Source organism: Halichoerus grypus, chromosome 8 (assembly GCF_964656455.1).
Source record: "Halichoerus grypus chromosome 8, mHalGry1.hap1.1, whole genome shotgun sequence".
NCBI classification, from domain to species: Eukaryota; Metazoa; Chordata; class Mammalia; order Carnivora; family Phocidae; genus Halichoerus; species Halichoerus grypus.
Window position 1 is genome coordinate 8,358,137 of NC_135719.1, and position 27,452 is coordinate 8,385,588.

Below are 27,452 nucleotides of genomic sequence, written 5' to 3' on the forward strand. Positions count from 1 at the left end.
TACTGCAAGCATGCAAAAGACTAGTAATTTTTTTTTATTTTTACGTTTTGTCCATGCTGTGTGCCCTCTGTCTAGAAAAACTGCCCAAATTAGCATCTTGTTTAGGTCTTTGTATTTTTCAATGCTCAGATCACGCACCCTCAATCCCTCCCATCACCCACCTCCCGTCCAGAGGATTTGGATACAAATGACCTGTCCTAACGCACCAACACAGCGCTCTAATTTTAGCTTATCCTCTTTGTTTTTCTTCCACGTCATAACATGAGCACATTAAATCCTGGAATTCTTTTTCTCCTTTCTCATTATGTAATACAATGTGAGCCCTAAATTCCCTAACAGTGACTGCTTGAATGATTGAATGACGAAATGAATAAAACTTAAGGTTTGCCGTGTAAGCAAAGGTTTAAATGACGTGAAATGTCTGCGGATGGACACAGGGAAAAATTCCCCAAAATCTCATATCTTGATGAGAACAGGTCAACACTGTGTGTAGGTTCCTAGACCGTCATGGCTTTCTGCCCTATCACTAATGGGAGGAATTAAGCACTAGGACTATCTGCGAAAAAGATGCATCTTGTACCTCCAGCACTCTGGGGTGGGAGCAACCAGGGAGAGAAGAAGACAAGGATTTTCCTGCCCCCCAAAGCTCCAGGGAGAACCTCACCGCGTAGTGTAGGTCACAAGGGGAGGCCCATGGCGATTATTACCTTTTGAAGATGGTGGATTCATTTCTGCAAAAGCCAATTCCAGGTTTGTTCCCATTAATCCCCTGCTTGATGAGAACGGCGGGGTGTACTGCTAATGGTTTCTGGTTGCTTGTGGGCTGATGTGAAATGCATGTGATAATTAGCTAACTAAATTAGTTCTGTTCTCATTATTTTTTATATAAAACAGTTTTGTAGGGATGGCTTTTTTACAATGATTTCTGGTCTAATTTCTCATTATCACCAAAAAAAAAAAAAAAAAGCCGCTAACATTTTTCTCCCCATTGTCTAGGGGATCTCTTCCACTCACCAATTTTGGCACCTTCCAAACCTACCTGGGTATGACCTGTTACATATGTTAAACACTAAAATCATGGGGATGCTCTCCTCTTCTGTCTTCTCTTTTGGATCACAGCACTACCATCACTGTTGGGTTCCTCTTGATATTCATATTCACAGATTAGTAGAGATTTTTTTAATGGTTCTAAATGCAGATAGAAGCATGAGAAATTCAGCCCAGCTTTCTGCTACTATGCACCCTAGGACTTTCCTCCCCAACATGTTAACATCTCAGATGTATGACATGAGCTGCTCTCTGGGATGTTGCCCATCTGTCCTCAGCCTCAGCCACCTGGTGATTATGCAGAAAGGGCACACGGCTCTCTGTCCTGGCATGGCCATTAGGTTTTAGGGCCTTACAGATCCCTGCATATCCAACCTGCTCTGGAGGGCTCCCTGGAGGGTCTTTTCATAATGCTTTGTGTTGAGTTGTTTTAAATCAGTTGTATTTGCACCTCCTTCCTTCCTAGAGGTGGTTTCTTATTTTTTGAACAAATCAATACTGGGCAGGCTTATACGTGGGAAAGTTCCTAGAAAATACTGTGAATTTGATTACATGACTTTACCCATCTGCATCTGAGCTACTTCAGCAAAATAAGACATCCTCCAGGGTTCAATTACCTGAAATGTGATAAAATGATGCTGGTGTATGGTATATCAAGATTCAGTTCTCATACTAACTGGGTTACCATGGTATAATTTTTTAAAGATTGCCATAGATCCTTTGACCCTCCTTCCAATGATAGGTGGTGTCAAATTCTCTCTCCTTGCATTTGAGTTCGTCTTAGTGACCAACTTTACCAGAAGAAGTGACATTCTCAGACTTCTGATGGCAGGACATAGGACCTCTTAGGCTGCTCACTGTCCTGTCTGGAAGATGCCAACCACCAAATAAAGCCTATGACAAACCTCAGGTTGCTATGCCCGTGAGGAAGGCCACACTCACCATATGGAAGGTCACATGGAGAGAAAGAAAGAGACATGCTCAGCCAGGCCCCTGCTGATCAAGCCATCTCAAGTAACATTGAGACTAAAAATGTGCAATCTTGGATGTCCAGCTCAGTAGGGTTTTCAGATGACTTTAGCCCCAGCTAAGTATTAGAAGACTTGAGCAAAAACCATCCAGTTGAGCCAAGTCACCCCAAAAAGCCATGAGAGATCTTAGAATTGTTATAGACCACTACATTTCAGATGATTTGCTCAGCAGCTATAGGTAGCTAGAATATATGAGCCAATAGCTCAGTTTCCTATCTATGAAACAGATGCTGATGCCCAGCACATGTGAATATTGAGAAGATTTAAATATAATTAGGAAAATCCCTTAGCATATGACCTGGCAAGAGGAGATTCTTAATAATGTCACTTCCGCTTTGCTCTAGTTCTAACAATCTATACATTTGTGATCATAAAATTTGTAGGTCTATATTTGGCTTCCTAAGTTCACGTGTCTGAAACACCCTCCGAAAAGAGATGCACTTAAAATCATCCATTTATTTTGTCAGTCACTCGTTTCAATAACAGCTAAATCTTAACTATTCAGAAACACCAAAGAATGCATTATCTAGTTATGCTTTACAGAGAGCTCAGTGTACGTTTTTGTAATTTTCAAAAGCTTTTCTAAAATCCTGCTAATTTAGACATCTTTTTAATATCTATCATACTTTTTTCATGCTATTGAAGCACAATATACTGAATATAACATACAGGTTTACTGATCACTCAGGGGTTACAAAATCTAGTTATCATATTTTATTGTAATACAGTTATTATACCTCAATTTGTCCATAAGGTACATGTCCCTGGTTACTATACTACTTCTTCTTTTTTTTCCCCCCTCGTTGAGTGGATTCGAGTTCCCACCCATGCCTTCTCTGGAACTACCTGGGCCCCTGGGCAGACTGTAGATGTCTGCCTTTAGGTCTGATGCCCATCCCTGGTCTTGTCAGCTCTGGCAGGTATGGTGATATGACATAACACATAATGACCTACCCGGTAGGAATTCTACAGAAATAGCAAGACAATAACCTGCATGCCCTGGGAGGCACACAGTAATACCATGTCACTCGAGGGTCAGTTGAAGTCCACCTAATATCTAATAAGCTAAAGTCGCTCCCATTGTCATTATTCTTCCTGTCCCCATAGTAAGCCAGCCTGCAAGACTTAATTTCTTGATTTGCTGTCTGTTTCTCCTGATGGGATGGGAGCTCTTCCTGGAACCTCAAACTGCCCTGTCTGGAAGATGCCAGCCACCAAATAAAGCCTATGACAAACCTCAAACCACTTGATTTGGGTCTTAAAAGTATTCCAAACCCTTGGCAATCCCTGTCCCTTCTCTTTGGAGTCCAGACTTCATCCAATCAGCTGCCATCTGGGGACTTAATTCACATAAGAAACAGTGTCCAGAACCAAAAATCCACTATCTCTGAGTATTCCCACTCCTTAGAGACTAATAAGGAAGAAGGCAGAAAACCAAACCTTCTGTATCAGTGCAATTCGGAACGAGCTGAAGGACGTCTCCTCTGGACAGCACTGCACAGTTATGAGCATTACCCCCCCAGTCATCCTCACAATGATTTCTAACATTCAGAGAATAACTCAACATGCTCTTCCCGCAACTTAATCTTCTGAGCCACATACTACTGTTATGCACATTGCATAGAGAAGAAGAGGAGGGCAGAGAGCTTGAGAGAATTTTCCAAAGCTACACGGTGAGTGAAGAGAGCCAGGATTCAAACCCAGGCAGGCCAACAACAGAGTTTGCTCTTTCCACTGCCGCATGGTAGACAGCCTCACTGAGTGCTAACCCATGCCTGGCCTTCCCACGCTTCTCTCTCGTCCCTTCAAATGTCAGCCTGATGCCTCATGGCCCAGGTCCTGTGTGTTGGCCCGGCGTCTAATCACCGTTTTGGAGCTTTCTTCAGATCCTGGGTCAACATAATGAGAGAAACTTGAAGACACTCAAGAAATTAGCAACTGACCCCAAAACAAGACCCCTTACATTCTTCCTGGACCAGCTGCGGCTTGTTGAAAGGATTTTAATCTCTCGTACCCGTTAAAGTATTACATTCTTGGGAACGTACCTCAAAAATTCCACATTGCCTGTCTACATTTTTCTGGTTCTGCCCTACTTTTTAAGCTTAATTCCTGAAGGGACAAGAATAAGTAATGATGAGAATTACCAGGAAACAACACTGTTTCTTCTTCTCACCCACAGATCCTTCTCATCTTTCATTTTGCTTAAAACTAAGAGGAAATTATTTAATAAATTAGAAAAGTCCATAAATATCATTCAGACGTACTGATTTTATAGCTAACAATTTCTACTTAATTTTTCTTTATCTACTTTCTAAAATAACAGCTCTTTGCCAAGGTCTTAATTAAGCTTTAAAAGCCCAATGTCTATTTTTTGTTTTATTAATAGGGGATTTAAAATTCTCCTCGCCATTTTATTTTTTGCCTGGGTTCATCTTTTGGTTCAGTAATGTAACAGGCCAGCTAACCTCTATTTCTAGTCTTCATTTCTTGAAGTTGTGGGTACCTTAGCTTCTCAGGGGATTCAAATGGATCCCCTCGAGAATCCAGTTTGGTTTTCTGTTGTACATATGACATTTTTGGAAACCTTGATCCAGTAACATTATTATACACATGAAAACAGAATGATCAAAATGTAGATGGCCTTAACAATATTAGTTTAGAGCTAAGGATCTTCTAATTTTTTTTATCCCATGATTTCCTAGAAATGACAAATAATAGGATGCTTGTGTTGGTTCTGAACTTCAGAAACCCTAATTAAGAAGGTTAAGAAATCCCTATGTAACAGCGCATTCTACCCCAAGACTACCAAGGAGATCCCAGTCAAAGGCAGATCCAAAGCTTCTTAAAATGTGTTGTTTCTTTCTTTCCTCGTACCTCTATTACCCAGAGATAAACAATAAATAGCAAGTGCAATGAGAAACAGGGAGAGAGAAGACACAAGATTATAATTAAAAGAACAAAACAAACCACTTGGCTCTAAAAATGAGAGGCTCACTTGGGGATGTGGCAAAGAGAAGTTGCTTCTCGGACACAGACAGGTGAGGATATTTCTCAACAAATTCTTAAATGGAAGTAGTCAGGAAAGCAATTCATTTTGGAGAGGGTATACTCTGGATTTTTAATGCTTTCATTTGGATGTAGTCTAATGGGCCAAAACCTGAGCCATTAATCTCAGCTGCTATATCCTAACTAGCCTGGAGCCTGTTCTTGCCCTATGTTTAAGTGGTTTCTCTGTACTTTGGTCCCCCTGGTTGGAGATGGTTTTACTCAACATTATAGATAGGTGCTTAAGATCAGAATACATCTCCCCCACAAACTAACTCCATCCTAACTGACTTCTACCTTAGAACTTGGTCCAATGAGGCTCTTCACCACTGACTAATAATTTTTTCTCTAGTTCCTCAACTGGAGAGGTATAGCCTGGTTCCTTCCATTTCTTCCTGTCTGATCAGCTATATTCCATATCGTTGTGTATTTCTCAGTGGATCTCCAGGTTAATTACATTTGACCATTCCATGAGCTAGGACAGCCACAAGCATTCTTTACTTTGACCTTTGGTGTTTCCTATGCTCTCAATGTTTGGTCTGGATCAGCTGGATCAGCCTAAGGTAAGAAGAGTTAGAGACCTTGAGAACAGTCTTCTCCTTAGACCAGTCTTCCCAGGACACATGTCCACGGGACCTCTTGGGAGTAATGAGTGAAGAGCAGGTGCAGAGAATATTATAGGAAGCTAACAGGAAGGCAGAATAATCCAAGACAGAAGTTGTTTATTTTGCAGAGGGGGATTAACAGAGATTGTACTGAACTAGGGCTATGAAAATCTGTACCTACATATGTGAAGAAGCATGGGATTCCATTCTGAAAAAGGAAAACTGGGAGTCAGGGGGTATCTGCTAATGGAATGCTAAATAGGTCCTTGTTCCCAAATCATACTAAGAGGCCAGTATTATTCTGAAACCAGAACCAGACAAAGATATCACAAGAAAATAAAACTACAGATAAATAGCCCTTATGAATATGAACCCCCAAATCCTCAACAAAATACTAGCAAAATGAATCCAGCAACATATTAAAAGGATTATACACCATGACCAAGTGATATTTAACCCAGGATTATAAGGCTAGTTTAACACATGAAAATCAATTAAAGTAATATGTTATGCTAATAATAAAGGCAAAAACTACATGATCATCTCAATAGATGGAGAAAAAAGTGATGTTCCAAAATTCAGTATCATTGCATGATAAAAACAGTCAGCAAACTGGGAATTGAAGGGAGGCACCTCATGCTGATAAAGGCTATCTATGAACAACCCACAGCTAATAACATTTTCCTAATGGAGAGAAACGGGTGGCTTTCTACCTAAGCCTGAAAACAAGGTTTCACCACTCCTATTCAACATTGTACTGGAGGTTCTTGCCAGGGTGATTAAACAAGAGAAAGAAAATATAAGGCATCCAGATTGGAAAAAAAGAAGTAAAATTATCACTATTTACAGTTGACAAGATCCTGTTTATAAAAGTCCACAGAAACACAACTAGAGGTAACAAGTAAGTTCAACAAGATTACAGGATAAGCTATCAATACACAAAATTTCTATACCTTAGAAATAAATAATCTTAAAATGCAATTAAAAAGCAATTATATTAGGGCACCTGGGTGGCTCAGTCGGTTAAGCATCTGCCTTCAGCTCAGGTCATGATCCCAGGGTCCTGGGATTGAGCCCCAAGTTGGGCTCCATGCTCAGTGGAAAGCCTGCTTCTCCCTCTGCCCCTCCCCCTGCTCATGTGCACTCTCTCTCTCTCAAATAAATAAAATAAGTAAATAAAATCTTAAAAAAAGCAATTATATTTATAATAGTATCAAAAATAATTAATACTTAGGAACAAATTTAACTGAAGAAATGTAAGAATTGTACACTGAAAACTATAAAAAATTGTTAAAAATTAAAGACCTAAATAAATGGAAAGACACCCTCACCATAGACGAGAAGACTAATTATTATTAAAATGGCAATAATACCCAAATTGACTCACAGATCAATGAAATTCATATCAATATTCCAGTTGCCCTTTTTTCCTTGGAATTGACAAGTTGATCATAAAATTCATACAGAAATGCAAGGGACTCAAAATATCCAAATCAATCTTGAAATAGAAGAACAAAATTGGAAGTTCCCATTCTCAATTTCAAAACTTAACTGCAAAGCTAAAATAATTACACTGTAGGGTAATCACACTAGCCCAAGAATAGGCTGATAGATTAGTAAGTATAATTGAAATTCCAGAAATAAATATTATATTTATATTTATGGTCAACCAGCTTTCAGTAAGTGTCCCAAGATAATTAAATGAGAAGAATGATCATTCCAATAAATGCTCCTGAGACAACTGGATAACCATGTGCAAAAGAATGAATTTGGACCTCTTCCTTACACCATATACAAAAATTCACTCAAAGTGAATTGAAGACCTAAAGGTAAAAGCTAAACCTATGAAATTCTTAGGAGAGAACATAAGGGTAATTCTCATGATTTTGAACTGGGCAAAATAGTTTCTTAGACAGAAATTCAAAATCACAAGTGACAAAAGAAAAAGCAAATACATTGGATTTCATCAAAATTAAAAACTTTTGTGCTTCAAGGATATCATCCACAGAATGGGAGAAAATATTTGAAAATTATATAACAAATAAGGGACTTGTAAAATAGAATATATAAAGAACTCTTACAATTAAACACACAAAAAATAGGCACAGCATCTGAAGAGACATATTTCCAAGAAGATGTAGAAATGACCAATGATACTGATCCCCAATAAAGCTACTGTGGTACGTGCATAGGGACCTCAGTCCAACCACCACAAGGAACTGAATGAACTCTTCCAACAAGTTGAATGAGCTCGGAAGTAAGTTCTTCCCCCAAACCTCCAGGGAAAAGCCTCGTCTTGCTAATACCTTGATTTCAGCCTTGGGGGTCCCTGAGCAGAGAATCCGGTTTTGCCTACCCAGACATCTGCCCTACAGAACTAGGAGACAGTAAATGGGAGTTGTTATAAGTGGCTACATTTACTATAATTTGTTATGTAGCAACAGAAAACTAATGTAAGTTCCTTACAAATTAAAAAAACAGAAAAAAAAAAGAAAAGACCACACATCTTCTTCCATTTGTCAATCTCTTCTTCACAGGAAACATTCTCAAAAGAATTATTATCTTCATTTCCTTACCTCCTGCTCACTGCTCAGCACACTCCAGCCTGGCTTCTGAACTCCATCTTCCATTAAGAAGGCATTTAGTCTCCCCAAAGACCTCTCTGTTACTAAAACCAATGAGCGTTTTAAAGAACTCGTGTTTCCTCATATTTTATTAGCACCTGACCCAGTTAATCTCCTCTTCCAAACTCTGTTCTTGCCTTGGCTTCTGTGATAGCCTAGAACTTCTCGGACTGCCTCTCTCCCTATCTGTATGTGTGTATATCCTCCTCCCCTCAGGAATTGTGTGCTAATGTTCCTCAACATTGGATTTTAGCCTCTCTCCTCTTCTTGTTCTGTCCTTTAAAAGAATCAGTAACCAGGCTCACCTGTTGTTCCAAACACCTAAACACTTAGCTCATGTAACATCCACAGTAACCCTGTGAGAGAGGTCGGACAAAATGGAATCATGCCCAAGACCACATACTAATTAATAAGCGGGGCTGGGTTTCTAGTCCAAGCAGCCCAGAGGCTGGTGAAACCACTATATTATATCACCTCCAGGAATTCTTATCTACATCCCTTATTTCACATAATATCTGTAAGCTGATGACTCCAGTGTTTTATCTCCAATTCTGACCTTTCCTCTGAACTTGGAAACAATACTCAAATAAATAAATTGACAAATTCGCCACCTCAATCTTACCTACTAGTGAATGCAGCACAATCCACCAACTGTGCAAGAAATGCAGTTGTGATCGTTCAGATCCTCCGTGTCCTACCCTGGATATCTTGGAAGCAGCTCAAACTCAGTACGACCAAAGCTTATCTCACCCCCAGCCCGTCCACTGTAGGTATCTATTCGGGCATAAGAAACCATTGGAACATTAGGCTAAATCAGCAATATCTTATTTCTTACAGATGCGGGGCTGATTGAGAGGTTCCTCTTCTGATTCCCTGGGGTTATTCAGTTGGGGGGCCAGCAGTCTGAAATGTCTTAAGACATTCTCATGTATGCGTTTGGCAGTTAGGTGCTGGCTGCTTGGTTGGGCTGCCTTGGTCTTCTTTCCAATGTGGCCCTTTTATCCTCCAGTAGCTCAGACCAGCTTGCAAACATTACAAGGGAGAGAAGGTGGAACCCATAGGACCTCTCAAGGCCCAGTCTCAGAAGTATTATAATGCCAAATCCAACATACTCCATTGGTCAACGTAGGTTCTGGGATGAATCCAGATCCAAGGAAACAGTTGTCACCTCTTTTTTTTTTTAAGATTTTATTTATTTATTTGAGAGAGAGAGAGAGCATGAGCAGGGGGAGAGGAAGATGGGGAGGGAGAGGCAGACTCCCCACTGAGTAGGGAGCCCAATGTGGGGCTCCATCCTAGCACCCTGGGATCATGACCTGAGCCAAAGGCAGATGTGTAACCATCTGAGCCACCCAGGTACCCCCAGTTGCCACCTCTTAATAGGAGATGCATTATCTCATCTGCATAGCCACTGATCTGGTATAGACAACCATCATCTTTGCTGGGGATACTGAGATAAGCTTTACTTTTGTGTCCCTCTAGCCCACCCTGCTTTGTAGCTGGACGTATAATTCAAAATTAAAAGTCTGTTCATGGCACTACCATACCCCAATCCAACACTTAAATCATCATCATCCTCATCTTCATCATCCCCAAATTCTTAGCGTGATCTGAAAGGCAATATAATTTGGCCTCCTTTTTTCTTCAGTAGTCCCTTCAAGCCCAGGGCCTTTGCACATTTTATTTCCTACAGCTGGAATGCTCACCCCCCACCCCCATTCGGTTGGCTAACTCCTAGCCAGTCATCAGATTTTATCTCAAATATCACTTCTTAGCAGAACCTTTCCATGACTCCAGACAAGGTAAACTTCTCCTGTCATGTGTTTTCATATCATTAGGAGCTCCTCCTTCCCAGCACTTAGAAGAGTTCGTTATTTTGCAAGTATAGTTTTATTCATTTGATTAATAACTCTCGCCCCACTTAAATGGTAAATTCTGTAGCGGCAGAGCCCAAGCAGCTTTTTGTATCTCATGCCTAGAGCAGTGTCTGGGACGAAGTAAGCATGCAATAATTTAGTTAAATGAATGAAAGCTGGAGCATGCAGACCTTTGTTTATATCTTACTTCTCCACTTACTAGCAATGTAGCATTCAACAAGTAATTTGCTCCCCCAGCCTGGAATTCTTTATCTGAAAAAAAAAAAAAAAAAAGTATAACGATATTCCTAGTCACCAAGTTTTTCTGTAAGGACTAAGAGAGATAATATAATTAAGTAGCTCTAGCACTGTGCCTGGAATACGGTAAATGCTTGCCATTCTGGAAACATGTAGTGTAAGTGCTTTGTCATGTAACAAAGATCTAGAGAAGAGTGTGATTTGCCTCACATCACACACTTAGGGCAGAGCCTGAACCGCACTATTCCTGTATCGAGTCTTTGTTACCTTGTTGCTTGTTGGGCGCAGCCACCTTTCCTTTCTCGAACCACACCTCCAACAGCCCTTTCCTATATTAATGGACTCCGATATCCACAATCCCACAACCCAAAAATGCCCTCCTAGGAAAACATTATGCAATTCAAGTACCTTCATTTGTAAAGTGTGTGTGTGTGGGGGGGTCATTCTTTTTTTTTTTAAAGCTGTTCTTTTTTTTTTTAAGATTTTATTCATTTATTTGACAGAGAGAAAGAGTGAGCACAAGCAGGGGGAGTGGCAGAGGGAGAGGGAGAAGCAGGCTCCCCGCTGAGCAAGGAGCCCAATGCGGACTCGATCCCAGGACCCCAGGACCATGACCTGAGCCGAGGGCAGATGCTTCACCGACTGAGCCACCTAGGCGCCCCATTCTTTGACAATTTTTTATTTTTATTTTTTTGAAGATTTTATTTATTTATTTATTTGACAGAGAGAAAGCAGGGGGAGGGGCAGAGGGAGGAGAAGCAGACCCCCTGCTGAGTGGGAGCCCAACACAGGTCTCGATCCCGCAGGATCATGACCTGAGCCAAAGGCAGATGCTTAACCAACTGAGTCACCCAGGTGCCCCTTGGGGGGGGGGTCATTCTAAAAACTCACTGTGTTGCTCCTCAAATCAAGTCAGATTATGTGCCTGGATTTGCGTGTGCACATGACAAAACACTACCTATGTGTTCTTCTTCTTCTACCAAGAGAGCCAAGCCTGATGTCGGGTCCCAGAAATGCCTTCGGGCACAAGCATTGCTTGTGCAGTGGTGTAGTCAGATGCTCGTTTTCTCTCCCTTCACAACAAGGGCTTCTGAACTCAGGGTTGTTTTCTAGGAATCTGAAATCATCAGAAAGCAACACAAGAGAGGTCCATGGGGGCAGAGTAGGCAGGGACCCGGGAGTCTGTAATTCACAGTTCCTTGTTCCTGGGACAGAAGTAGCTGCCTGACGGACAGCCCGGGGAGGGGGCCTCCTGCAAGCTTGTTCCCCAAGCTCCACGCATCACCTTTTACTTGTGTCCTCTCCCTATAAAAGAAGGGAGAAGAATGTCTGGTCTGAGTTGCAGCAGGGGTTTTGAAAAGCTTTTCCATCCAGTGCTGATAGCTGCCCATAATTACAGATACCCATCCTAGAATCTTCTTAACTGAGCAGAGCCAGAGAGCTAGTTCTAATTTCTCTGCCCAAGTAGGATTTTGTCTCCCAGCTCTGGTTTGTTTTTTGGTTTGTTTGTTTGTTTCCCCCCTCTTATTCTGTTTTTAAAGGGAAGAAGCATTGTTGCCTCATTAAATCAAGGGCCAGTGTTATGGACTGAATGTGTCCCCCCAAACACGTATACTGAAGCCCTCACCGCCAATGTGATGGTATTTGGGGACAAATGGTATTTGGAAGGTAATTAGGGTTCAGTGGGGTCATAAAAGTGGGGTCTCATGATGAGATTATGACCCTAATCAGAAGAGACACTAGAGAGATAGAGATCCCTCCGCACACACGCACAGAGGAAAGGGCATGTGAGGACACACAAGATGGTGCCTATAAGCAGAGAGAAAACCTACCTCGATGACACCTTGATCTTGGACTTCCAGCTTCTTGAACTGTGAAATATAAATTTCTGCTGTTAAAGCCACCCAGTCTGTGGTATTTTGTAACGGCAGCCCAAGCTAAAGAAAGTAATTAGAGGCCACCATCTAATGGAAAAAAAAGAAAAGATATAAAAAGACGTCACTTTTGTGACCTCAGAGGAAGCTGTGGCTACTGGGTGAATCAGGTGAAATGTCCTTTCATTTCTCACCCACGGAGGGTGGCTAGGGCCAGAGGGACAAATTGGCTTTAGTTAGCACTTTGCTCAGTGGGGTTCTGCCTTGCTTTTAAGCTTCTCTTGATTCAAAGCCCCCCTTGGACTTCTTAATAACATCAGCAAGGGCCGGTACAGCAAAGCATTGATTTTTGCCATTTTTAACCTACCGTCGGTGGTAACTTTTGTTATTATTAATATTGGTCTCCAAGTCGTTTAGATCATCTTGAGAATAGAAGCTTGCAGCACGAGGACAAATGGACTCAATACTTTTTCTTAGTTCCTTGCACTTGATTCTGAAGTCCATCCTTAGACTCAGACACAAGAGTGTGGGGCCAAATGGAGCTACAATCCCCCTCGTGTATATTTCCAGAGATGTTAGGGAATTGTCCTCCTTTCCTTAGACCTGAGACTTGGAGGAAATCTTCAGAGCTAAAAGTTGCCCAGCTGGAAGAATTAAAGATCGTGTCAAGACTTAACCCAGTCATGTAACACAGCCCCAGTCAATCTTCTCATAATTCAAGGCTCCATGTCTACAAAATGAAAAGATTTAACAGTGTTGGACCTGACAGTCTATTTATGCTTTCTCTGAAATACGTGGTCCTCCACATGTGTGCCGGCTTCTATGACTTTGGAAAGGATTCTCCAAAGCATCTTTCTCTGTATCAGTTGCTCCCAAAGCGTAAACCAGCAACATTAGCATTACCTAGGAATTGATAAGAAGTGCAGAATTCCGGGCCTCACCCAAAACCTACTAGATGACAAATTGCAAGAGGGACCCAGTGATCTGTGTTTCCACAAGCCCTCCAGGAGATTCGGAGACACAGTCAATTTCAAGGACAACTGCACCCTTATTTTTAAGCACCTCTGCCAACCTAAACATGAGAAGCCATGCAAAGTGATCTCATCCCTCTTGCCAGGGTGATTGGCTCAGGTTAGTTCAACAGTTTTAAAGCCTGTGACTCTTCATCTATATTTGGCGAACAAGATATCTTTTCTCTCCCCTTGGATGTAAACCCGGAAAGCAGAGGTGTGGGTTGCTGCCAGTCACCATCTTGCACCAGGAGGGAAGCCCGCCTAAGGACAAATCCACCACTGAGGAGTGCAAAATGAAAGAATTTCAGAGATAAAGACCTAGATTTCCAATACAGTCATGCCCATGAACTGTTGCTAGAATTTCTAATTAAGTAATACAACAGATTATCTTTATCCCTCAGCCAGTTAGATTCGGATTTTCACTTATTTGCACTCAAAAACATCCTGACTAATAGTGATAACAGAGAGTCCAATTAGGAGTCTAGTGTAGAATCAAGAAATGTACAATGGTGGCTAATAGCAAGAGGGTGATGGAATTGGGAATGGAGACAAGTGAAGAGTTTCTATTTGGAAATAAGAAATTATGGGGCTTAATTCTGCATGGGTAAAGGAGTGGAGACTACTCTAAGAATTGGGAACAGATCTTCTGATCTGCAGAGATTTTACTATTACTGACCCTCTCCCAGCCCCCATGATATATTCTGCCACACTTTTTGTCCCTATTATAATCCTTTCTCTTTTTTCTTTTCTTCATATCTCAATCTCACCCTTTATCCATTTCTGACCCACAGTTTTTTGCTGCCCAGATTTACTCCCCACCCCATTTTCCATTAAAAATAGTCAAGGAAACACATATAAACAAATTAAATTTTAATAATCTAAGTTTAACACAGAATTGAAAGATTATTCTTTCTGTTAATACATTAATACAAAAAAATGTTTTTGAGCAACATCTATGACTTAAGTGCTGAGTATGATGAGAGGAGGTAGCAATGAACTTGTCCTCAAGATTCTTATGGTCAGGAACAGTATCAGCCACCTTTGCCTATAAAGGGTCAGATTTTCAGCTTTATGGGCCACATGATCTGTTACAGCTACTCAGCTGACTGCGCAGAGTGAAAGCAGCCTTGGCAATATGTAAATGAATGGGTGTGGCTGTGTCCTAATCAAATTTATTTACAAAAACAGGCAGCTGACCAGATTTGGCCCTTGGGCAATAGTTTGCTGACCACTGATCTAAACAGACATCTGATAAGGAAATGATAATGCAACATAGAGAAGCAATGACAGAGTATCTTCTACGTGAGCTGGGTACTTAAACACTGCTTGAAGGTACAATTTTAAGCTAAGGAAGTATTTTCATGTTTCTTCTTTGTTGGTCTTGTCCACAGCATGCTGTAAATTAAAGACAGGGCCTTCTGGAACTGCTGAACTTCTACAGGACTGAGAAAAAAACAAACCTGTTAAGGTTTACTGAGGAATTAGCCTACTTACCAATCAGAAAGCATAAATTGAAAAGAATATATAAGAAAGTAATTTTGTTATTTCTTACTACATAGAAGTAGGAAAATAGTGGAAGAAAATCGTTACCTTGACTCCCCCCTAGATCATCCCCTTCCCCTTGTGCTGGAAACCCAAGACCTCTCCACTGTCCTTGAGATACCAAAACCCTACAATAAATTTATAGATAAATGTAGAAAGAATCAAACTCTTCACAATATTGAATCTTTATAAGAAGTGTACTTTCCTCGTTTTCAATTCTTCTTTTATGCCTCTCGGTAGAGTTTTGTCATTTTCTTCCAACAAACACTGACCATTTCTCCAGTTTATTCCTAGATAGTTTATCTTTTTGTTGCTCTTGCAAATGGGATCTTTCCTGAATTTGATTTTTTGACTTTCCTCTCTGTGTCTAGGAAGTGATTGATTTTTTTAATATTAATTTTTTAACCAGGAAATTTATAATCTCTTACTGTTAAGATAGTTTTTCAGTTAAATCTCTTCCCAAGTATACAATCATACCATGTTAAATATTAATAAATTTTACTCCATTTTTTGGATACTCGATACTTCTTTTCTTACTGCATTGATTAATACTTTCAAAACAATTGAAGTGAAAGGTGCTTTGTTCCTTATTTTAATGGTAACTCTTCTTGTATTTCATTTATCAATCATGATGTTTACCTGGAATTTCATGTGTACTTATCAGATTAAAGATTTATAAATATATTCATAATTTATTGAATTTTTTATTGGTAGAAGTAAATAAAGAACCCAGAAATTGATCCTTGTATATAAGTGAATTAATATGGTAAAATTCATTTCTGAAGTCAGTGGAAAATGATGGATTATTTAATAAATGGTACTAACAGAATATTATCCATCAGAAGAAAATATATTTGGGTCTCTATTTTATATTGTTTCTAAAAGGAATTCCCAGTGGCAAAACACTCCAGTGTTAAAATAAAATATTGATGGCAAAAATATGCTGTTAACAAAGTCAATAGATGGTAAAAATAGATTTTACTAATTTTTTTTCAATGCAGATAGATACCAAAGATAGCAGATAAAGGGTCATGTGTATAATGCCCAAAGAACATTTACAAACTTACCAGAAAAATACATAGAATCCAATAGAAAAAAAATGGCCAAAAGCTGTAAAAAAAAGAAATTCACAAAAGAACATACTCAAATGGCCAACGTACATGAGGGACTCCAGTTCACTAGCAGAGAGGGAAATATGAATTTAAATCATAAGACAATATATTCTTATGACTATCAGATAGCAAAAAGGAAATAGCATCAAATATGGTGTGGGAGGCAGATACAGCGCTCTTATGTTACTGGTGCAGATTTGAATTTTTATAGCTTTTTGGGATAGCAATCTTTCAGGATCTATTAAATTTCAAAATACATGTATTCTTCAACCGAGCTGGCTTAATCTTGGGAATCAGTTTTCTGGGTACCGTGGTGGACACTGTAGCTCACCACCAGGTCTCCTCTTCAAGACCCATGCACTCGTTCCTCTGACAGTGAGGAGTGCTGAGTCAGTGCTCAATCAGTGGGGCAGATCTGCTCTGTGTGATACAGAATGAGGAACAGGGGCACCTGGCTGGCTCAGTCGGTTAAGTGCCGACTCTGGGTTTCAGCTCGGGTCATGATCTCAGGGTCCTGAGATTGAGCCCCTCATTAGGCTCTGGGCTCAGCGGGGAGACTGCTGGAGACTCTCCCTCCCTCTCCTCCTGCCCCTCCCCCCACTTGCACACTCTCTCTAGAATAAATGAATCTTTTTTTTTTTTTTTTTTTTTTTTTTTTTTTAGAATAAATGAATCTTTAAAAAAAAGAATGGGGAACATATTATAGAGATTAGACTTGACACAATTGTAGGAGGCAGTGGCCTCGTCTGGTACCCAGCATCTGGTGTGGGGCCTGAAGTCACTATAGGTCAGCCAGACCAGCAGTCAGGAACACTGAACCTGGCCCAGAGGAAGAGCACATTGCACCTGGGAGGATGTGCTGAGTGCATGAACACAAACAGGTGTCCCAGGAGCATCAATCACAATGCCATGAGACCTGAAGGAGAAGCTAGTGCCCTTCATCATGGACCTGCATGCTCACTTGGCCCAGGACTCAGAGAAACTACAGGAATAGATGTGGTGGGAGGGATTTTGGGTCCATGCGCTCACCAAACAGGTGAGTTAGTAGATTAACAAAAATGTGTGCAAGTTACCCATGCCTGGTGGCCTACGCGGACTTTCAGACATAACAAAATGGCTGCCCCTTTACTTCTGCCTTCCGAATCTCACACGGCTTTCTTGTATGATGAACACTAACCTGGAGCAATCCAGGGAAGGGAATTCTGCACAACGTAGTTCCAGATTAGCTAAAGTGATACAAGACAAAACTCTGCAGTAACTCCCAGTGAAGTTACTTTCCAGGAATTATCATCATACAAAGGGAGCTGCCTCATCCATCCAAGGGCACCCCTTCCCTGGAAGCAGCATCTGCTATGGAAGTACAAAGGTTTGATTTCCCTGCCAAGTACAAAGGTTTGATTCCCCCCTGTATGACTTCGAGCAACCACCCAATGTCAGAGCTACCAAAGTCCTTGAAGCTTCTGATCCAACTGCTCTGCAATTCAACCTCACCTTCTGCCCAAACTTTGCCTCTCACCCCAAATAGATATTGTTCTTGGAAGCAACCCCCAGTAAGCCTCCTGCAGCTATTCTCAGGCACTCAGAATTTGTTTTCCAGGACACCCAACCAATTACAATTACATACAGCTATCTTACAATGCACTGTTTGTAGTGACAAAATGAGGAAATTATGTGATTCCAATTATAGGTGAAATATATTATGATATATCCATACCATAAAATATTTGCCAGAAATAAAATGCCCCAGGGCTACAGATGTTGACCTGGAAGGATTCCCACTAGGTATTTTGTTGAGAAAGAAAAGCAATACATAGAAAATTCTATATATTATAAAAATATTTTTTGTTAAATAATGTCAGAACTCGGGCGCCTGGGTGGCTCAGTTGATTAAGCAACTGCCTTCGGCTCAGGTCATGATCCTGGAGTCCCGGGATCGAGTCCCGCATCGGGCTCCCTGCTCAGCAGGGAGTCTGCTCCTCCCTCTCCCGCTCCCCTCTCTTGTGCTCTCTCTCTCTCAAATAAATAAATAAAATCTTTAAAAAAAAAATAAATAAATAATGTCAGAACTCATACACAACCTCTTTGTGTATGTAGATTTTTTTGTATATGTATGAATCTATATATATATATGTATATATATGTACATACATATATGTTTGTATGTAATTACACAGGCAGGAATTTAGAAAGTCCACATGCTAAGTTGATGACCTGGCTTATTTGGTGGGAAGAATAAAGGTTGAAGGGGAGGGAAGAAGAGAGAAACAAGCAAAAATGTATACACTGATAAGTAAGATCTCATCTATGCAATGATATAAATAATATATTTATGTGTATCTGTGTGTATGTGTATTTAAAGTATAGTCATATAATTATACACAAATAAAATATATATAAAGAAAATATGGTACATTTATATCTACTTACATTAAATAAATTAAGATGCGCTGCCTTTTTGCAAGGTATTGACAACATAATAAAAATATAACTTAGATCAGAAATAAGTGCTTCATTTTATCAATAGAATTTCTGATCTATATGGAGAGGGTCATTAATAAGTTAGACACAATTTCTAATGTTGTAACATCCATTCCTTTCTGTTAGTACACATTAATCTCTTAATGTGTCATAGGATCCCATTTAGTAATTTATTTATGGTGTTTGGCTCAATATTCTTAAGGAGATTGTTTTTCAACTTTATTTAGGGGAGATCTCTGTGTGCTGACTGAGATCAGATCTGGAGAATGGGATTAGGAGAGCTCGGTTAGGAGAACCGAGGTGAGAATCGGTTTGAGGAATCTCGGTGAGAAACAGTGATTTAGAGAAAGATGGTATGAGAAGGGACCTAAGATTAGACCAGAAATATCATGGAAGTGCTAAACTTTGCTGCTAGATTCCAGGTGAGGAACTGAGGTTAGGGAAAGGGACAGGATGGTGTTTAGGCTGCTGTATTTGGAAACTGGGCCCTCAATGCGCAGTTTGGAAGATGGAAGAAAAGACCAGTAGAGAGTAGGGGAAGAAAGAGAGGAAAAGAAAGACAAGACATGAAAATGGACACTCAAGCCTGTTGGGAGATTTGCAATCAGTTTTGCAAAACTTTGCAAAATTTTGTTTGCTATAATGAGAAATAAGGATCTGAAAAGTGAATTTGTCCTTTCTTTTTTTTTTTAATTTGCACTTCTTGAAAGTTCCCTAGACTCTGAGATGGTGTCCATCTCTGACATATGTGGTGGCCCAGCCCACAAGCAGTGTTCCTGACGTAGCTGACTTCTGTTTCAAAAACACAGGACCAGAAACTTGGAGCAGCATTTCTCTGGGGCCCCGATCATGTTAGTCATGAAGGTGGATGTTTAGAGCTATGGCTGATACATCTGAGTTCTGGATCCCAAGTGAAAGAATCCTCCATGTGCTCCTTTTTTTTTTTTTTTTAAGATTTTAATTTATTATTATATGAGAGAGAGAGAGAGAGCGAGCATGAGTGGGGAGGAGGGGCAGAGGGAGAAACAGGCACTCCTCTGAAAAGGGAGCCTGATGTGGGACTCGATCCCATGACCCTGGGATCACGACCTGAGCCAAAGGCAGACGCTTAACCAACTGAGCCATCCAGGCATCCCCCTCCCTGTGTTCCTTAAAAAACCTATTGTTCATGTGTGTTATGTGGGGCCCTCTAAAGTGTGTATGTGGTCAGTCCTGTCTTTGTCTCGGCCGAGGCTAAAGATCAAGATGGTGAAAGAGGAATCAATGTCCTCTAATGACAGCAGGTTTTTAATTAAGGCAAGATGGTGGTGAGGACATCTTAGATGATCGAGTACATTGCAATATCATGTGGGAACTTGCAGAAAATAGAGTAGAAGGATTTGGAGTGGGGCATGGGTAAGGAATTGAATCAGACTAGAATATATCCAAGGAGTCTAAGAAAGAAAAGAAAATCCTAGTTCTAATGAACAACCAGGGACAACTGGACCTCCCAGAGGTGGTGAAGTAAATAAGAATGGAGGCATTATGGAACCAGTTTCTTGCTTAGGCCCCTACTGCTTCTTTGGTAGCTTGGGGTTCTTGAGATGACAGTAGTTTGGGTTTCTCCCAACAGTGTGGAGCTGATGCAGAGCCGCTCACTCAGGTCTCTCTTGTTGAATCAGCAACAATCTCAGGGAATGCACCCCCTCTGTCTTAGGTGGTGAAAAGAATCAGCCCGTAGCGCCAACAGAGCCCTTTCTAGGGGGAGCCTCCTAATCTCACTGATGCTGCCTGACTCGGGCCAGAGTCCCCCAGACCTCAAATCTGTGCTTTTTTCCCTGTTTTCTTTTTTCTTTCTTCGTCTTCTTCTTTTTTTTTTGAAAGTCCTTCTTTCACTTCCTTATTTCCAAATTGTGTATCAATTTTTCGTGCTTCAAATACCATGGTAATGACATCCAAGTAAAATGTTTTCATTTTTAAATTTATATTTTATTTTTTTCCAGCTTTATTGCAATATAATCGACAGAACACACTGTAAGTTTGAGGTGTACAATGTGATGGTTTGATACATGTATATATCATGAAATGTTTACCACCGTAAACTGCACCTCACGTAATTAACCATGTTGTTGTCGTCCTTGTGATGGTGGGAACATTAAAGCTCTGTTTTCATAGCAACCGCGGAATATACAATTCAAGATTGTAAACACTAGTCACCATGCTGTGCCCTGGAGCCCCAGGACGCATTCATCTTAGGACTGGAAGTTTGTACCCTTTGATTTCCTTTTCAACACAGTGGAGAGATCCTTTGCATTTCTGGGTGCATTTTAAGCTTTTGGTTTTTATTTTGAGAATTACCTAGTAGTTTTCATACACATTATTCAGGAATGTGATCCATATTATTTTCACTTAAGGATTGACTAAGGATTGCTTATTTCCTAATATGTGGTCTATGTTTGTAAACTCTCCATAGACACTTGGAAAGACATTGCCTTCCAGTGTACAATAGGGAAGATGGCCCTCTATTGGGTCTACCTTTTAAATTACACTTTAAATCCTCTGTATAAATTTTAAAATGGATCTATGGGATCAGTCATGGGAGGAGAGAGAGGTTGAACTCTGCTAATTAACATTTTTTTTTTCCCTTTTACTGCCTGAAATTCTTGGTTACATATTTTAATTATTTTGTAATTTGGTGCACAAAGACTTATGAGCATTCCATCTTCCGTGTGTTTGGGCCCTTTATTATGATAAAGCACTTTTGTCATTTATGTTTGTGTCTTGGATTTAACTTTGATGTTAATATTGCGGCCTCTGATTTATGTTTTGTTTGTGTTTCCCTGGTGTGATTTTGGTCTGTATGTCACTTTCAACCCTGCTGAGTCCATTTTAGATATGTCTCATATAGATGGCATGTAGTTAGGTTTTATTTTTTTGATATAATCAGAGTGTTTTTCTTTCAATGCTTTAGTTTATCCCACTGACATTTGTTGCTGTAACAGCTATTTTTGTTCTGAATTCTGTCATTTATGCTATTCCGCTTGTTTTTAATGTTTCTTACAGTGTCTGTTATTTGCTCTATGGTCGATGTTTTCTCTCACTTTGTATGATTTTGGTTTTAGTTTTCATAGCTTGTAATGTTTAGAGACTCTATTTTTTTGCATCGTTGCCTTTATAACTTTAAATACCATAATATATAGAAACATCCTTAGTAATCTATCAGTTTCAAGTAGTATCAAATAAAAAAATGAGGACCGTAATACTCTGACACTTTCCCCCAACCTCTCTCCACATATAACACCAAATGTTGGTAAGTTACATTATGATTTTTAAATTGTCAGGTTAAAAAACATTTACACTTTGCTGTGGAACTAATCACATCTGTTCAGCCACAGTTTTTTTTTTTTTTAATTTTATTATGTTATGTTAGTCACCATACAATACATCGTTAGTTTTTGATGTGGTGATCCACGATCCATTGTTTTCGTATAACACCCAGTGCTCCATGCAGTATGTGCCCTCCTTAATACCCATCACCGGGCTAACCAATCCCCCCTCCCCCTCCCCTCTAAAACTCTGTTTCTCAGAGTCCATAGTCTCTCGTGGTTCATCTCTCCCTCTGATTTTCCTCCCTTCATTTTTCCCTTCCTTCTCCTAATGTCCTCTGTGCTATTCCTTTTCCACAAATAATTGAAACCATATGATAATTGACTTTCTCTGCTTGACTTATTTCACTTAGCATAATCTCCTCCAGTCCCATCCATGTTGATATAAAAGTTGGGTATTCATCCTTTCTGATGGCTGAGTAATATTCCATTGTATATATGGACCACATCTTCTTTATCCATTCATCTGTTGAAGGGCATCTCGACTCTTTCCACAGTTTGGCTATTGCGGACATTGCTGCTATGAACATTGGGGTGCATATGGCCCTTCTTTTCACTACATCTGTGTCTTTGGGGTAAATACCCAGTAGTGCAATTGCTGGGTCATAGGGTAGCTCTATTTTTAAATTTTTTTTTTTTTTAAAGATTTTTATTTATTTATTTGACAGAGAGAGACACAGCAAGAGAGGGAACACAAGCAGGGGGAGTGGGAGAGGGAGAAGCAGGCTTTCCACAGAGCAGGGAGCCCGATGCGGGGCTTGATCCCAGGACCCTGGGATCATGACCTGAGCCGAAGGCAGACACTTAACGACTGAGCCACCCAGGCGCCCCTATTTTTAAATTTTTGAGGAAGCTCCACACTGTTTTCCAAAGTGGCTGTACCAGCCACAGTTTTAAATATAAATGGAATCAATGCTTGCCGCCTAGCCCTTCACCTCTCAGCTCCTACCTGGAGCTTTTCACTTTGTTTAACCACTCACTTGCTGGAACATCACCATCTTCACCATCTTTGTAAAACACCATCTCTGGGCTCCCCACCCCCCACATCCCCCCATAACACTGCAATGTTTCCCATTTTCTACAGCTTATCAGCCACAATTCTGAGTATTAGACTCAAGTCTCTCCATGCGTTTGTCCCTTCCTGCCTTCCTAGCTCCACCCCCAATCAATTCCTGCCTTCATGTTTCTACTTCATTGGTCCATCTGTGATCATTTACACACTGATCGTGCTCTTTGATGCTCCTGGACTGTACTCACATTGCCAAATACTTCACTCCCTTTGCCTTATTTCAGCTAATTCTTGTTTATTCAAAAACTCTCAGGTCAGAATTTATATTTATATTTCAAGAAAACTTTTATTGAAATATAACTTGCATGTAAAAAGCTACAAATGCTGAGTGGACAGCTTGGTGAATCTTCACCCGCTGACACACAAGAACACATAGTCAAGTACCCAATCTCCAGATGGGGACATAGAAATGTATGTGCATTCCAGAACCACCCTCCCCCCCGCCTGCCAGGCACCTCTAATCTCTGCCTCCCTCCCCAAAGGGAGGCCATCTCATGACTTGTCACCATTAGTGATTCTTGCCAGTTTATAACCTTTCCGTGCATGGAATGATGATGCATGTGTACTTTTGTGTCTGAGTCCTCAGACCCTGCAGGTTTTGATCACCTGCTTGAACCTGGTTACCTCCCCAGCCCCAACCCCTCAGGCTTTATCAGCCCCAGCTGCTCCCTGGGCCCCTCTGTCTTTTCAGTTCTAACTCCCAAGTACCCCCCACCCCCACCCCCACCATCCAGGCCACCTGTCAGCCTTGAGGGGCTCCTTAGTCAGGGCCCACTGGCCTGGTCACCTCCAAGAAGACAAGAAAAACAAAAGAAATGGAAGACAAGGAACGAGATGGATATAGAACCTTTTTTTTTTTTAAAGAAGACAAAAGAAAAAGGATGGGAGAAAAGGGAAGAGATCATCTGTAGCATTCTTATTTTGAGGTATTGAGATTTTCAGTTCTGGTGTTTCATATATATAATAGAATATACAATATTATATACAGATATATATGTGATTTATATATACATATATTCTATCCTACATATATGATTTATACCTATGATATATATATATATATATGTCTATCTTATTTTGAAGTATGGAGATTTTCAATTCTAGTATTTCATATAAATAACAGAATATATATATATGATATCATATATATGATATATATATATGATATATATATATGGTGGTCATATATATATATATGATATCATATATATCAATATATATAATATCATATATATTATTTCTATGTATATATTTCTATCATATATATGATTTGTAAGTATTTATTTTTATCATATATGTGGTATAGATACTATATATATGATTTCTAGTGAAATTTTCCATGTTGTCATATAAAGAGTTATTTAAAAAAATAAAAAATAAACATATTAAAAGTTATGTTAAAGCCTATGTCTGATAATGTCAACATCTCCATCAGCTATGGATATGTGTATAATCATCTATTTCTTCTCTTGGTCCTTTTTCTTGGAATTCCCGTAATTTTTAACAGAATAGCAGATGCTCAATATGAAACGATGCTATATACCTTGTATAGAGAGTCTCTGGATGATATTCTCTTATTTAAGACTTCTCTTATTTTCTTGAGTCCTTCAGGTTGTGATTTATAGTGAAATTAGTAGTGGACCACCAATCTGGGACCGAGTGAATTTGAGGCTGATTTTTAGGTTTTGCAAGACATAGTCCCGTTGACTCTCTGAGCCTTTCGGGGTCCTTGTTTGAAATCAAAGGGTGTTTCCCAGGGCTCCTTCACCTTGAAGTGCTCTGGACTAAAATGCCATAAAGCTTCTCAGACCCTCAGTCCCTTAGCATCTCCTTTCTATTGGGCTTTTCCACCTTGCAGCCAGCACAAGGCACACATCAGAGAATGGATGAAGGGGAAGAGCAGTTCTTGCGTCTTCCTTCTTTCCTTCTATGTGGGATCTTGGGCACTCAAAAAATAAGACCCATGAACTCTGGTTTCTTCCTCACATCCCCATGAGACCACTAGAAGCTCTGTTTAGCTTCTCTGCTTTGGAGCAGCTGTTCTTGTTTCTCAGACTCTCCATGTATCTTGTGAAGGAATCAGTAAGTCACTGGGCTGACAAGTTAGAGGAGAATATCAGACTCACCTCAACACCTTCTCTTTGCGACTTTGGCAACTCACATCCTGGCTGCCTTGTCACATGAAAGTGGGTTCTTTCACTGGTCATTTTTGTTTAGTTTAATTTTGTCTTTTTGTTTTTTGTTTTTTTGTTATTTGTTTTTTTTAAATACATGTTACTGGGCTTTCCTAGTATTTCTCATGGGGAGAGCTAGCCTGCTGTGTGTTAGTCCGTTGTAGACATAGTAGAATTCAAATAACGTTTTTTTTTTGGTCTGTTTGTTTGTTTTTAGCAAATCAGCTACTAACTCACTCACTCCATATATCTCCCAGATTCTTTTTTTTTTTTTTTTCTTTTTGGTAGGCTCTATGCCCAGCGTGGAGCACAACGTGGGGCTCAAACTCATGACCCTGACATCAAGACGTTGAGCTGAGATCAAGAGTGGGACACTTAGCCGACTGAGCCACCCAAGCGCCCCCTCCCAGACTCACTGGGATGTGACAAAATGTGAACCTAAGAATTGCTTGCAGTTAGTGTTCACTGCTACAACTGTCTGTTGTTCCCATAGCTGAGACCTTGACATTGGTGCATGTGCTACGGTTGCAGCTGGGTAGAAAGAAAGGCTCACCCACGTGTCCTCTTGTGCAAGAGCAAAATTTCCAAGCCTGAAAGAAGAAGCATATGGACTATATAATCACAGATCGCCACTAAAATCTATTCATATCTACTAATGAATCTATTAATTTGGGGAGGTAAGAGCCTGATTTGAGTGGGCTCTGCAATGAAAACAATTGGAGCCTACCAATATTCCAGTAGAACAAATACCACATTTTTGCATGTTGAGTGCAAGGTGCCTGAGGGCATAAGTCACATCCTTTTTTTTTTTCTCTAAGCCAAGGTTTTCAGTAGATGCTGGTTAAAATGTGTGCCCTAATGACTTCATCAATGCCTAATTGAGAATTTCCTTTGTTAGGTCATTCATCTCCCCCCCCCACCCCCCCACCCCCCCCCCCACAACCTAATACACATTGGGAATGAGTGCTCTCTCCTATGGAAACAGCAGGGAGCAAAGCAGCTAGAAGCCAGGCTCTCTGGGACTTACTATCTGATAACATTTTTACTTAAATACTATTTGTTTTGTTACTGTGGCCCCTTTCCCCTAGCTACAAAGGATCATATGCCTAAATACAGAAAAATAACTATAGAGAAAGCAAATAGATTAAAATCACACATCTTTTCACCTGACTTGAATCAAGGTAATAGTTCCTGCTTCATTCGTTCATGCATCCTACTACAGTCATAAACATTTATGCATAGATATTCGTCCACATGTAGAAGAAACTGGGTCATACCATACATATGGGCTTTTTAATTCTATCAGTATACTTTGAATAAGTCGAATAACTTTCTATTTTTTGAAGTATTATAGATATATACAATGGTACGTGGAATGACCAACAATCTTGCAAACATCTCAAAGTTTTAAAAAAATTAAAATGTTTATCAAATGCCCATATCTTTTTCTCCATTGTATTGCTGTCTACCCTCCTCTTCCTGCACCTCCAGTTTTACCAAAGATAACCATTTTCTTGGTTTTTATGTTCATCACTTCTATGCATTTTTCTATACTTGTTAAATATATATGTATCCCTAAATATCATACTATATAATAAAGTGTATTTGTAAATTTTATGGAAAATCATATTTCTGAGACTTGCTTTTCTTCCCTTTAAATTACAGTTTTGAAATTTATCTATAGAGAATTATGTTAATCTAGTTCAATTTATAATTTCCGTATAGTAGCCCACTATATAGTATAACATGATATGTTTATCCATTTTTAAATGAATATTTTGTGTGTTTTTTTCTAATTTTTCACATTTACCCATGAGGCTGAAGTAAATATTCTAACCTGTGCTTTCTCAAGTACATATGTAAGAGTGTCTCTAATAATAATAAATAAAATTGCTCATTTAACAGTGTATGCAATTTCAGTTTTACTAAATACTGCTGATGTCTCTCCAAAGTAGTTGTACCAATTAAAATTCTCAGTTTCACCGTACATGAGTTCATGTTGTTCAACATTCTTGCCAATACTTGTATTATCAGGTTTGAAAATTTTTACCAATTTTATGAGTATGCAGAGGAAACTTACAGCATTGATTTGCAATTCTTTCACAACTAGTGAGACTCAGTATTTTTTTTCTTAAAGATTTACTTATTTATTTGAGAGAGAGAGAGAGAGCACAAGTTAGTGGGGGGGGAGAGGGAGAGAGAGATTAAGTAGGCTCCACACTGAGTGGGGAGCCCTCAATCTCATGACCCTGAGATCATGACCTGGGCTGAACTCAAGAGTCCGTCACTTAACTGACTGAACCACCCAAGGCGCCCCTATATTTTTCATATATTCACTGGCCATTCAAGTTTGCTCTTC

At 39.9% G+C, this 27,452-nt stretch overlaps 1 long non-coding RNA gene across 1 annotated transcript in view; it reads left to right on the forward strand.

The window, feature by feature from the left end:
- LOC144382839 (uncharacterized) overlaps positions 1 to 26,952 on the forward strand; it is a 353,650-nt gene extending 326,698 nt beyond the window's left edge. Inside the window, exon 3 of the long non-coding RNA XR_013450261.1 lies at positions 25,382 to 26,952. This is a non-coding gene — a long non-coding RNA (uncharacterized LOC144382839). The remainder of the gene's footprint in view (positions 1 to 25,381) is intronic.
- Positions 26,953 to 27,452: the final 500 nt, after the last annotated feature.